This window comes from Saccopteryx bilineata, chromosome 6, assembly GCF_036850765.1.
Source record: "Saccopteryx bilineata isolate mSacBil1 chromosome 6, mSacBil1_pri_phased_curated, whole genome shotgun sequence".
In the NCBI taxonomy this organism is placed as follows: Eukaryota; Metazoa; Chordata; class Mammalia; order Chiroptera; family Emballonuridae; genus Saccopteryx; species Saccopteryx bilineata.
The window spans coordinates 108485725-108500188 of NC_089495.1; positions in this window are offsets into that span (position 1 = coordinate 108485725).

The window sequence follows — 14464 nt, forward strand, 5'->3', positions numbered from 1 at the left end:
GACAGCCCCACGAATGTGACTCATGGTCAAGGCAGCGTCACATGAACCCGATAATGCCAGACACTGAGGCAGCCCCCTGAAAGGAACCCCCTCCTTAAAGTACAAAGCATCTTTACCTTTAGATTCCCAACACCCAACACAGACAGTAAAATTCCAAACAACGTGGAAAGACTTCTCCCTTCCCAATAGACACTCCTGCACTGCCCCCACATGAGATCCCTCTCCACTGTTGGCTCCACCTCTTTCACCTCCCCCCTTAGAAAGCTCTCTTTGTTTCCCCATCCATTAAGCTTTTCTGGCATTCTTGTCTGTTCCCTCCTGAATGACTTGCCCCCGCCCCCGCGCCCGCCCCCATGGCAGGACCTAATACTTGGAGAGACTGGTTAAACCCGCAGTCTTCCTTTCTGAATTCTCAAAAGCTGGCCTCTCTATGCTGCTCCTGTGTGGAAAAAACATGTGGCCGGGGGAGAAGAAAGGCTCTGGGATAGGTGATTTCCATAATTATGCTGCCCAACACTCTGCCACCATTCAGCTGACAGTCTCCTTTCTCCCCTGCCAAGTGGGCTTGCTCTGGCTCTCTCTCCTGAGCCCCCTCCACTCAGCCCCCAACCCTGCTTTTGCAAACACATCAGCACTCTCACATTTCACAATAAGTAATGGTTTTTAAAAAAAACACCTCCATTTTCTTTCTCATGCAGCAGATGGCAGGTCTCAGGAACTTGGTGGAAATTAGGCTTTCTGATTTTCTAATAAATTTCAGCATCTCACACAAAAAAAGCACAAGCTCATTTGGATTCTGACGTTCAGTCCCAGGTGGCCTATCATTCGTGGGCCATGGCAGCTTTAACCTCAGGGTGACAAGGAAGGGGGGTCGTCCGTGGGACTGCGAGATTGAGCTGCTATGGACCAACCGGGTTCCTTGGTGAATATCATTTGATAATAATATTGTATATGGCAGTGGAGTCATTATCCCTCTTTTATGGTATGTGTAAATTTTCACCGCCAGTTTTCCTAATTACAACTGTCCCCAAAGGACTACTTTTTGTACATATTCTGTAAACATTTGAAAAGACATAGGCAGTGCGTGCACGAAGAAAAATGTCCCTGGATTTGAAAGCTGCTTGGGAAATTGGCTGACGTTTTCTGTTTGTCGACGGCTCAGACCGCCTAGTGAGGAACTTGGGGTATGTGGAAAGTTTCTTCTCTCTCCCACAACGCGAGGCCTTCCTTCCTCGCTGCCAGTGCTGTTCTGAAGGGCACTTTGATGTTCAGTGCACAGTTCTGTGCACTTTAACAAATGTCTACCCCTGTTACTCACACCCTAATAAAGAGGTAAAATATGTCTATCACCCCAGAAATTCCCTGGCTCCCCTTCTCAGTCACTGTTCTCGTGACTATCTCGGTAGACTATTTTGCTTGAACTTCTATAAATTCAACCATTCAGTCCGTTTTCGTCTGGGTCCGGCTTCTTAACTTTTTTAACCCAAGTTTGGTGCACTGTTCAAACCTCATTCCCCAAATTGCACACATCTCTAAACACACAGCCTCATTTGCTCCGTATCCTGTGACCCCTAATGAGATCCTACAGACACCTCTCCGCTCCTGTGATGTAGGTCTGATGTGCAGTAAGAAGTGGAAGCCTTTTACTTCCGGGGGGTGGGGGGGTGGGGGGGGAGGGGATACCACAGAGAGTTTCATAGAGTAAATCTGTGCAGTGTGAGGAAAGAAATGAGAGGGAGCGTGCAGGGAAAGAGTCCCCAGGGGAACTTTTCTCTGATAAACTATCACCACCACGTGAGTTTTGTTTGTTTCATTTTGCATGTCTGTGACTGTAGCTGCCTTACTTTGGGTGGGGACACCTACTCTCAGTCTGTTGCTCCCGGTCCGCCTTTGGCTTCCGGCTTCAGAGCTGCCATGGACTTCCTTGCAGGGCCTAATGCAGAGGGACCCCAGGGTGCCATGTAGCCAAGCTGCTGGGCTCCCAGAGGCCCCTCTGATCAAAACTATCCCCCATCTGGGCCTGCTGGGTGTGTGAAATTCTCTCTGATTTTGGATACAGCTTTGAAAACCTCTAACAAAATAAAAATAGCATATACTGTATTCCTTTGGCTAATGAAATTAGCTAGTATTCACCTGGCTTGCTAAGAGGCAGTGGTGGGATTCAGCCAGTTCACACCGGTTCAGCAGAACTGATAACTAATTTTTTGTTGAGTTCAGTGAACCGGTTGTTAAAATGGCACTTGTAATCAGGGCTCTCTCTGAGGTGGGCTCCTAGACAGCCGCCCAATGTGGGAATCATAAATTTACATTCCTTACTATTTTTTAAACGTTCATCTTCATAGCAGAATATGCTAAGCACCACAATAATGTTCATTTCGTCCAACACGTGAAAAGTTTGACCAAACTATGCTTGTAATATTTATTTACTCACTTCAGAACACTCACTATACCTTTGATAAACTACTACAGTCAAAAGATGGTTAAGGATAAATCACAGAGCAGATAATGCTCAGATAAAAGTGAAGAAAAATTGCAGTGAGGATGCCAATCAAGAAACAATATGAAAATATCTTAAATAACAGTTTTATTGGTTTTTTGTCAGGTATTAGTAAATATTTTTTGTTAATATTTTAAAACTCTTATAACAATCTAGTTTTGTATACCTCTTTTGTTGTTTTTATTTAAGTATTAAGTGCGTGAAATAACAAACGACCTTTAGGTATACTGTTTTTATACTTAAAATGGTCATTAGGGTAGAGTATTAGTTGTTAAATTATTTTAATCCCATCACTGCTAAAATGGACCAGGGCACAGAAAAGATAAACTTTGATGTGCACACATCAGAGAGACTGTTGGTCAAATAAGTTTGTAAATATGATATATATGTTTTCTCACTCATAGTTTGCATTGGGTGTGAGGGACAGGCTGTAAGCAGACAGGGTTGTTATTCCCTAAGGCTTAGTTTTAAGACTAAGCCTTTCCCATCCTAAGTGACTTTGTATCAGAGACTTCCTTGTTTGTATATTGGATTAAAGGTTTTAATTTCTACACTATAAAATGGGGCAGATCCTGAGCTTGCTCTCTCTCAGTTCCTGAGATTAGCATTAGAGAGGAGAGCAAAGAAAGGCCATGCGGAAGAGAGGAGAAGCAGCCAATATGGTGGAGTGCTGAAGGAGAAGTGAGTTTGTGCAGAGTTTCTGCAGAGAGAAGGAGATGGCGGACAGAGGTGAATAAGGCTGGTGAGCTAGAAACCTTTGATTCTAGGAAACTTGGATAAGTCAGTAGCTTTGTGAGCACTGAATGAGTGGGTTTTGGAGCCTACTGTGTGTTTTTACTTGCCCGTCAGGTACAAGCTAGGATTAAAGCTAATGGCTCACCAGTTCTTGGCTCTGTTGTTTCATTACCGTCTGTAAAGCCAGAAGCCACAGCTACCATCACAGCCGCCCGGCCCATGCAGGTCCACATTGGATTCGGACAGTCGGTAAAGAAACAATGGAGCCAAAAACTGATAGGCCATTTTTTTTAATTCTAGCTTGCACCCGGCGGGCAAGTAAAAACACACACTGGGTTCCAAAACCCACTCACATTCAGTGCTCACAAAGCCACTGACTTATCCGAGTTTCCTAGAATCAAAGGTTTCTAGCTCACCAGCCTTATTCTCCTCAGTTCCCCATCTCCTTCCTTCTCTCTACACAAACTCTACACAAACTGGCATCTCACTCAGCACTCCACCATCTTGGCTGCTTCTCCTGGCCACATGGCCTCTTTCTGCTCTCTGCTCTGCTCCCTCTGCTCTCTCATGCTAATCATCCCAGGAACCAAGAGCACAAGCTCCCGTTCTGCCCCTATTTTATAGTGCAGAAATCCAAACCTTTAGTCCAATATACAAAACAGGGAAGTCTCTAATACAAAGTCACTTCTCTGAGGCATGATTGGATTGTACCACCCCACATCAAGATGGGTGGGAAAGGCTTAATCCCAAAACCAAGCCCCAGGCTACAAGGATTCTGCCTGCCTTTAGCCCACCCCCAACACACATTAACATCACCTGGGTGACAGCCTCCACGTGGGCAGCACCATCCCCAACAAAGTGAGCATAATATACCTTATCCGCCCAACACCATCTGTCCAAATCAAATGTGAACCTGCATGGCCAGACGGCTGTGATGGTGGCCGTGAATACTAGCTTTACAGAGACTAAAAGAGAGCAATTTCAATATCACTCCAAAGTGTAGAGTGTTCTTGGAAAGCAAGTTCTGCAAGAGATGGCAATGGGAGGTCCCAGATAGTGACAGAAAGGGGACGAAAGTGAGAGCATTTCTGAGGTCACAGGTGGTACTGGCTGGCCTTGATTCTCCCTGGATGGCCCCGACTGTCTTGTTGAGATGGCTTGATGTCAGGATGACTTGGCTGAAGGTAGAGCTGTGGTAGAGAGCCAGATTTCTTTCAGGCATAGTTTGAACCTCAGCACACAGACTCAGTTACCTATCAGTAAGAACTTTCAGGAACAAAAGTTTTTTTTCTAGAACACAGGGCAGTTTATTTTCTACATGTTCATAGACAGTGCTTGTTATGTGCTGGGCGTGGTAACAGCTCACTCCTACCAAACCTCCCTGACATGCAGGAACCAAGAACTGTAGGATGAAACACATGAAGCTGCCTCTCCTCTACATCAAAGACCATTGAATATTGACGATTTCATTTGATTCAACTTAACATTAATTCATCCTTACCACAATCCTATAAAGTAGGTTTTATTATCACCAATCCTCTCTAAAGATGAGAAAATCAAGGTCAGAGAGGTTAAGTTATGTAGGGAATCACCTATCTAACCTTGAACCCTCTATGCCTTGGATTGGGGAACTTTAGTTAAAAGCCCTGAGTGAATATCTCTTGGATGCAAACACCAAGAAGCCTTGTGAGTGGGTGGCCTTTGTGCAGACACAAAGCAATGCATGTGAACAGGCTTTAGAAAATTGGCCTATAGGTTCTAGATTGCCCACCCTTTGTGCTTGTCAATTAGCAAAAGAAAAAGAATGTACTGACCCAAATTAGCACTTTCTCCAAGTCTGCAAAAAGTCCCATTAGTCATTCTTTCCCCTTATCATCTGACCTCCCTCCCTGTAATCTTGTTACCTCTGTTCTGCTTCTGATCAATAAAAGCTGAGGGAGAAGGAAATTCAGGTCTTCTTTGCCTCCTTGGCAGGCTTCACCCTCTTCCTCTTGACATCAGTTTGTGTCTTGAGTAGGTTTTTTTCACATGACACTGGTTGTTCCCAGTGGGCTAGAATACTACAAAATTAATCTTCCTTAAGAGCTGGTATCCATACTCAACCCCATGTCCTAAATAACCTCTAATAAAAGAATGAAAATAGTGGGTAATGACCCCTCTCTTTTTTTCTGGAAGAAGCTGAGGCCTCTCTTGGAGTCAGGTGAAATCTTCAGAAGAATCTCTTTTTTCAAGAAACTCAAAACTCCAGCTCACATGGGCCACATTTCGTTCACCTACCACACCAGTAGGTGATGTTTAACTTCTTACGTAGAGTTGGTGCAATGTTGGGGCAAGATCCTGAAAAATAGGCTCTGCCCTTAAGACTTATGAAATCAATAAAAGCCCAGGCTTTTCCCCAGTTATTGAACCCAGCTCCCTTCCACCATCCCTAAAAACCCCATGACCTCTGGCACAGCTATCTGTATCATTCCAACCAAGGTCACGCTCCTTTCCTTTCTATTTGAATTTTAAACCCTCAGCGATAAAGAACAAGGACCAGGGGAATAGCTAGACACGAAGCGCCACCGTGTGGCCAAATGACCACACCACATAGCAACAGCATGTTTTCTCCACCAGAAGGGAGGCCAGATATGTGGCTTTGATCAGCCCACAAATCCTGACCAGGTGGTTGCTGGTGAGAGCACCAGACAGAGGTCTGAGTCTGCCCTCTGGGACGGGTACCCGAGGTCAAGATTAGTAATGAAAAGTCACTTGTCTCCTCTGAGTGGCAATTTCTCTTGGTGTAAAATGGGACTCTGAGCTTTTGGAAGGGTGAGACAGCAGTGCGGGAACCATGAAATGATTATACATTTGCCTCTGCACCATTACCTACAGAAATGAGGAGTCAAACAATGGCTGTGGCACTACTGGTAGGGCCCGATTAAAACCAAATTCAGCAATCTTCAAATCTAACCTAACTGTACTTCTATTTAATTTTTAGAAAGGCTGCAAATGAAGCATGTGATCTAGGGACCATCATCACTTATATATTGATGCTTTTCCCAGAGCCCAGAATAATGCAGATTGCAATATTTACTGCATGTTTGCTGTGTGCCAGACACTGTGCTAAGTACAAGCATCATTGTTTCGGGTGTTTATAATACTCCATGAAATAGACACTAGGGCTGTGTTATCTTACAGTCAGGAAACAGGCTGAGAATGGTTTAGTATCATGTCCAAGGCCATCCAGCAGTGGGTGGAGAAGCCGAGATTCAAGCCAGATCTCGGACAGCAGAGCCCACTCAACCTTAAGCTGATTCAGTGCTAACTTCTTCCATTTTTTTTCAGAGGTGATACACTTTTTCAATTATGTCCAAAACATTTTAGAATTTCTCTTTTACAGCTATTTTTCTTTATTTTATGATTTCTTTTATTTTTCAATTGACATACAGTATTATATTAGTTTGAGGTATACACCCATTGGTAAGACATTGTATAACTTACTAAGTGATCATCCTAATAAATCTCACACCCATCTGGCAACATGCATAGTTATTAGAAAGTTACTGACGGTATTCCCTGGGCTGTACTTTACACCCCATGACTGTTCTGTAACAAAGTGGTACTTCTTCATCCCTTCACCCTTTTCATCGTCCCCCAATCACCCTCCCATCTAGTGACCATCAAAATGTTCTCCGTACTCTGAGTCTGTTCCTGTTCTGCTGTTTATTTTGATTTTTAGATTCAATTGTTGAAAATATGTATTTATTGTCATTTTATTGTTCATATTTTTTATCCTTTCTTCCTTCCTGTTAAAGAAGATCCTTTAACATTTCATGTAATACTGGTTTGGTGGTAATGAACTCCTTTAGCTTTTTCTTGTCTGGGAAACTCTTTACATATCCTTCAATTCTAAATGATAGCTTTACTGGGTCGAGTAGTCCTGGTTGTAGGTCCTTGCTTTTCATGACTTTGAATATTTCCTGCCATTGTCTCCTGGCCTGCAAAATTTCTGTTGAGAAATCAGCTGACAGTCTTATGGGAGCTCCCTTGTAGATATCTAACTGCTTTTCTCCTGCTGCTTTTAAGATTCTCTCTTTGTCTTTAACCTTTTACATTTCAATTATGATGTGTTTTGGTGAGAGCCTCTTTAGGTTCATCTTGCTTAGAACTCTCTGCACTTCCAGGGATGTTTTCTGTCATTATTTTTTCAAATAGGTTTTCAATTTCTTACTCTCTCTCTTCTTTTTCCTGCACCCTCATGATGCAAATGTTGGTACACTTGAAGTTCTCTCAGAACTTCATTACATTATCTTCACTTTTTTGAATTCTTTTTGCTGTTTTGATTGGATGTTTTTTATTTCCTTATATTCCAAACCATTGATTTGATTCTTGATTTTATCTACTCTATTGTTGATTCCCTATAAATTATTCTTTATTTCAGTTACTGAATCTTTAATTTCTGACTGGTTCTTTTTTATGGTTTCTATGTCCCTTTTCATGCTATTGAAATTCTAAGTTCCTTGAGCATCCTTATAAATATTATTTTGAACTCTGTGTCTGGCAGTTTGTTTAGCTCCATTTTATTTAGTTCTTTTTTTTGAAGATTTCTCCTATTCCTTCATTTGGGGCCTGTTTCTTTGTCTCTGCTGTTGGTTGCTTCCCTATGTTTGTTTCTAATGGGAATTCTGTATAATTGAAAAGTCTTTCTGAAATAGAAATCTGTCAGACTAGATAAAATTTCACTTTAATAAAATTACAGGGTTGCAACTAGAAACAAAGGCATTTGGAAATGACAGCTAAGTTAGTGTATTAGGCTGTTACAATTAGGATTGAAAAGGCATTTTGGCTGGGTTTATAAAAATGACTAGAACATCTTCTGATACTATGCGTGGTAGGTTGACACTCTAATCTCCAGAATCTGAGAATGTTCCCTTACATGGCAAAAGTACTTTGCTGGGTTGATTAAATTAAAGATATTGAGATGAGGTGATTATCCTGGATTACCCAGGTGGGGCTGATGTAATCACAAAGGTCTTTGCAAGAGAGAGGCAGAAAATCGGAGTGAGTAGTTGAAGATGTGACAACAGAAGCCAAAGGTTGGAGTGGTATAAGGAAGGAGCCACCAGCAGGGAGTGCAGGCAGCCTCTGGAAGTGGGGGAAGCTAAGGAAATGGATTCTCTCTTCAAAGCCCCCAGAAGCAGCCAACTCTGCCCACACCTTGACTTATACTAGTGAAATTGATTTTGGTTCTTTTGACCTCTACACTGTAAAGGAATAAATTTATGATACTTTGTTACAACAGCAACAGGAAACTAATCCACCATATAAAGGCCATAAATAATGACAGGAGTGCCATCTCCTCCTAGAACCACTCTGGGATCTGTGTCTAAGAGGAGGCACCATGTTCTTGGTTGCCCAGTGACCAAGAAAAGGGCTGAGCATATACAGTTCAATCTAAAGCCTCCATGTATTGTTTTCCACAAAGGAGAAGACATTTTGAGGTGGGAGCTAGAGACCAAGGACTAAAGAACGAGCCAGATGCGGGGGACCCACATCTTCTTTTTAGATATTCTGTCTAGATTTTCACAGATCAAAACTGAGACAGTGCTGGGAAATTTCAAGACACTAACGTAGTGCCCCAGGGACCAGATGATCAAATACCTGGCCTTTTCAAAGGGGAAAACAAATCAATCAAATCAGCTATTCTACTGAATTGACTAACTTATGTCAAAACTCCAGAAGATACCATCCCAGGGCTCCCCAGGCAGAGCCCAGATCCTGGGGTTTACCACCAATTTCAAAATCATCCCTATTACAAGCCAGCTTTATGTTCCTGAACCATGGGATTTTTCATGCAGTTTCTGTGTAGTTTCATTAAAGACAGAAATATATAAAAAATGAAGGAAAAGAGAAAAACATAGTTTCATGTCCCATAGCATTAAATGCTTTTAAAAAAAAAGCAAGACTCCAAACATCCTCTCTGTCATGTTTATTTTTTTCTTATCTGCAAAAGCAAAATGTACACAGTGTCTTTACCACATAATGTGAGGGTCTGTCTAAGATAAACGATAGTTTGATAAGAGGCAAAGTAAAGAGACCTTTCTTCTGAGTTTACCCGCAGCAGTGAACTTTCATTTGTGGAGGTTTCAAAACAAAGCCACATTTGGGGAAAAAGAAAGATACATGGAGATGTCAACTTGGTGTGCATTAATGTTGTTTATAAAACAAATCTCCCAAACATTTATTTTTCAATTAAGCTTCTATTATACTAGGCTTAGTATAAGCAACAAAATGAAAGAAACTTCCCAGACATTGACATTGGCACTCAAAAAATTATAAAGGCAAGTATTAAAGCATTTCCAGTATATTTTCATTCTGAAAATGTGTTGATATAAAATTTATAAGAATGCCACATACTCATTAGGACTTTTTTTTCTATAGAAGTTATAAATACTTAGATTCACGTAATCAGACTCACATAAATAAAAGGTTCTTTCTTAAAACATTGAACAATAAGAATATCATCACATGGGCCTGGCACAAAGGAAGCTTTATTTACTTCCCAGAGTAACCTTAGCCTAGGCAGTCATGGCCAACACACGGCCCGTGGGCCAGATCTGACTCGCGGAATGAGTTTATGTGGCCTGCGATTAAATTTTTAATATTCTCTGCACGACGCACTGTGAAAATGAAATAAATGGTACTTTTAAATCATTATACATCAACTATGATATCTAACCATTGTACAACAATGAAAGTTAAAATCTCAGCTACTCAGAAGTGGAAGCATCTTTGATTTGGAAATCAAGATATTTAAGAAGATAGTGATACGTGGAAAAGAATTCTGTGTGTGACTAATCTAGGGTTAACTTCCAATAATTGGTCGAATGGAGTCGCGATACTTCTTTATTTTTTAAAAAAATTCCATTATAAAGATTTGCAACTTTTGTACTCGTCTGTGCAATTTTTATAAGCAATTGAATAATGAAAAATATGGAAATTTAAAAAAACTTGCCAAAGAATATTTAGTGATCTTCAGCTCAACTTATATTTGTGAACAAGCTTTTTCTTTAATAAATCTAAATAAAAGTACAACAAAATCAAGATTGAATGATTTACATTTGGAGGCTGTGTTAAGAATAGCTACTACAAGTATAGAGCCAGATATTAAAAAAATAATAGGCGATGCAAAGTGCCTCGACGTGTCACATTAGTTTTTTTGTTAACTTGTACTATAAATTACTTACATTTATTTATAAAAAAATTACATAATAAAATTTTGTTTACTTAAACAAATCATTTTTGTATTTAACATTTTTTAATTTTAATATTTTGTCTGGCTTGTGAAAAAATTTTTTTTCTAATCTGGCCTGGGGGCACAAACTGTTGGCCACACCTGGGAGCGTCCTGGCTAATTTGTATGATTGGTTTTCCTAGTCTGTCCCTGATGCCCACTAACACTCTCGCATTTGTGGTCATGCACGCCCCCCCCAACCAGGTGACTTTTTAAAATTGAATTTATAGGGGTTACATTGGTTAAAAAATTATATAGGTCTCAAGTATACAATTTTATAATTCATCATTAGTCTTGTGAGTTTACCACTCAAAATCTAGTCTCCTTTAGTCACCTTTTATGCTCCCTTTACCCACCTTTCCTGTCCCCACCCCCTTTCTCTATAGTAATCAACATACTGATTTCTGGGTCTATGAGTTTTTTTCTTTATTTTTTTATTTTTATTTTTTTGCTTAATCCCTTCACCTACTTTACCCCTAACCACCCCTTCCCACAACTGTCAATTTAAGCAGTAATCAAAACACTTTCAACAATCAAAAGTCCTGAACTGGATGGCTTCACAGATATATTTTACCAAACTTTCAAAGAAGAATTAATGCTTATCCTTCTCAAACTATTCCAAAATATTCAAGAGTAGAATAGATTCCTAAGCTCATTTTAGGAGGCCAGCATTATCCTAACTCCAGAGCCAGATAGACACTACAAAGAAAAGAAGTTATAAGCCAATAGTCCTGATGAACATAGATGCTAAAATCCTCAACAAAATATTAGCAAACTGGACCCAGCAACACATTAAAAAGATAATACACCATTATTAAGTGGGCTTAATTCCAGGGAGGTACAGTTGATAATAATATTTGCAAATCAATTCAAGTGATTCATCACATAAACAAAATGAAAGATTAAAAAATTACATGATCATATTAATAGGTGCAGAAAAAGCATTTAATAAAATCTAGCACTCATTTATAATAAAAACTCTCAGCAAACTGGGCATACAGGGACCATATCTCAATGTAATAAAGGCCATATTTGACAAACCCACAGCCAACATCATACTCAATAGGTAAAAACTAAAAACATTTTTCTTAAAATTAAGAATAAGACAGGGATGTCAGCTTTCACCCTTCTTATAAAACATAGTAGAAGTCCTAACCACAGCAATCAGACAAGAAGAAGAAATAAAGAGCATCCAAATTGGAAAGAAAGAAGTAAATCTGTAATTATTTGCAAATGATATGATGCTATATATAGAAAACCTTAAAAATTCCACCAAAACCTATTAGAATTAATAAACAAATTCAGTAAAGTAGCAGAATACAAAATAAGTATCCAGAAATCAGTTGCATTTTTATACAGCAATAATGAACTATCAGAAAAGAAAACTAAGAAAACAATCCCATTTACAATTGTATCAAATAAACAAACTAATAAATAAAATACCTTGGAATAAATTTAACCAAGGATGTAAAAGACCTGCACTCAAAAAATTATAAGACACTGAAGAACAAATTGAAGAAGATACAAATAAGTGGAAGCATATACTATGTTCATGGATGGAAAGAATTAATGCCATTAAAATGGCCATACTGCCCAAAGCAATCTACAGATTCAGTGAAATTCTTACTAAGGTACCAACAGCATATTTCACAGAGCTAGAACAAATATTCTAAAAATTTATACGAAACTACAAAAAGACCCTGAATAGCTACAACAATCTTGAGAATAAAGATCAAATAAAGAGAAATTATTCTACCTGATATCAAATTACACAAGTTCATAGTAATCAAAACACTATGATACTGGCATACATACAGACACATAGATCAATGCAACAAAATAAAGAGTCCAGAAATAAACCCACACCTTTATGCTCAGTTAATATTTGACAAAGGAGGCAAGAACACACAATGAGGTAAAGATAGTCTATATAAATGGTGTTGGGAAAATTGGACAGATACATGCAAATAAAATGAAACTATATCACCTTCTAATACTATATACAGGAATAAATTCAAAATGGATTAAAGACTTCAATGTAAGGCTTAAAATCATAAACATCTTAGAAGAAAACATAGGTAGTAAAATCTTGGACATTTCTCATAGCAATATTTTTTCTGAAATGTCTCCTTCAGCAAGGGAAACAAACAAAAATAAACAAACGAGAATATATCAGACAAAGTTTTTTGTTTGTTTTCTTAGAGAAAGAGGAGAAAGAGAGAAGGAGGGACAAACAGGCTGGAAGGGAGGGAAATGAGAAGCATCAATTCTTCATTATGGCATCTTAGTTGTTCATTGATTCCTTTTTCAGATGTGCCTTGACTGAGGGCTCCAGCAGAGTGAGCAACCCCTTGCCCAGTGACCTTGGACTCAGGACAGCAACCTTGTGCTTTAAGCCAGTGACCTTTGGGCTCAAGCCAGCAACCATTGGGGTCATGTCTACAATCCCACACTCAAGCCGGTGACCCTGCACTCAAGCTGGTAAGCCCACACTCAAGCCAGATGAGCCCATGCTCAAGCCAGCAACCTCAGGATTTCGAACCTGGGTCCTCCACATCCCAGTCCAACTCTGTATCCACTGTGCCACTGCCTGGTCAAGCCAAACTAGAAGTTTTTGCACAGTAAAAGAAACCATCAACAAAATGAAAAGACAACCCACTGAATGGAAGAACATATTCACCAATGATACTACTGATAATGGGTTAATATCCAAATTTTATAAAGAAATTATGAAATTCAACACCAAAAACCAAACAATTCAATTTTAAAATGGGAAAAATACATGAATAGACACTTCTCTAAAGAGGCTAAATAGATAGCCAATAGACGCTCAATGTCACTAATCTTCAGAGAAATCCAAATTAAAACCACAATAAGATAATACTTCATACCTGTCAGAACAACAAATGTTGGTGAGGATATGAGTATAGTCATACACTGTTGGTGGACATTTAGATTGTGCAGCTACTGTAAAAAACAGCATGGAATTTCCTCAAAAAATTAAAAATGCAACTGCCTTATGATGCAGTGATTTCACTTCTTGGACTACATCCAAAGAAATGCAAATTGTTGATCTGAAGGAATATATGCTCCCTCTGTTCACAGCAGCTTTATTTACAACAGCCAAGACCTGGAGGCTACCCACGTGACCATCACTAGATGAGTGGGTAAAAAAGCTGTGGTACATTTACACAATGGAATATCACTCAGCCATAAAAAGAAGGAAATCTTACCTTTTATGAAAACATGAACAGACCTGGAGAGTATTATGCTAAGTGAATAAGCCAGTCAGAGAAAGACAAATACCAAATGATTTCACTTATATGTGGAATCTAATGAACAAAATAAACTAACAAACAAAATAGAAACAGACTCATAAATACAGAGAATAGACTGACAACTGTCAGAGGTGAGGGGACTTTGGGGCTGGGTGAGAAGGTGAAGGGATTAAGCAACAAACAAACAAACTCATAGACACAGAGAACAGTATGGCAATTTCCAGAGGGAAAGGGGGTGGGGAGGAGGAAGAGAGTAAATGGGAGATAAATGGTGATGAAAGAAGGCTTGCCTTGGGGTGGTGAACACACAATACAATACACAGAGGATGTATTATAGAACTGTACACCTGAAACCTATAAAGTTTTATTAACCAATGTCACCCCAATAAATTCAATAAAATTTTTTAATCTGTTAAAAAAAATAGGTGAGGATGGACAAAGTGCTGTGTAGTCTCCAAACCAGTGGCTCTCAAACCTGGGCAGGCATAAGTATAAACAAAAATGTAAAAAGAATATGAGAAATAAAAAGAATACATTAAAAATGTAACTCTGATTCAAATAGTTACTGAAACACAGAAATATTTTCTAGTCCAAAAGAACTTAATGATTCTGAGTGCCCTTTTAATTAAGGAAAGAGAGAGAGACATAATCTATCATAACCTAGGTAGCTGTAAGAAT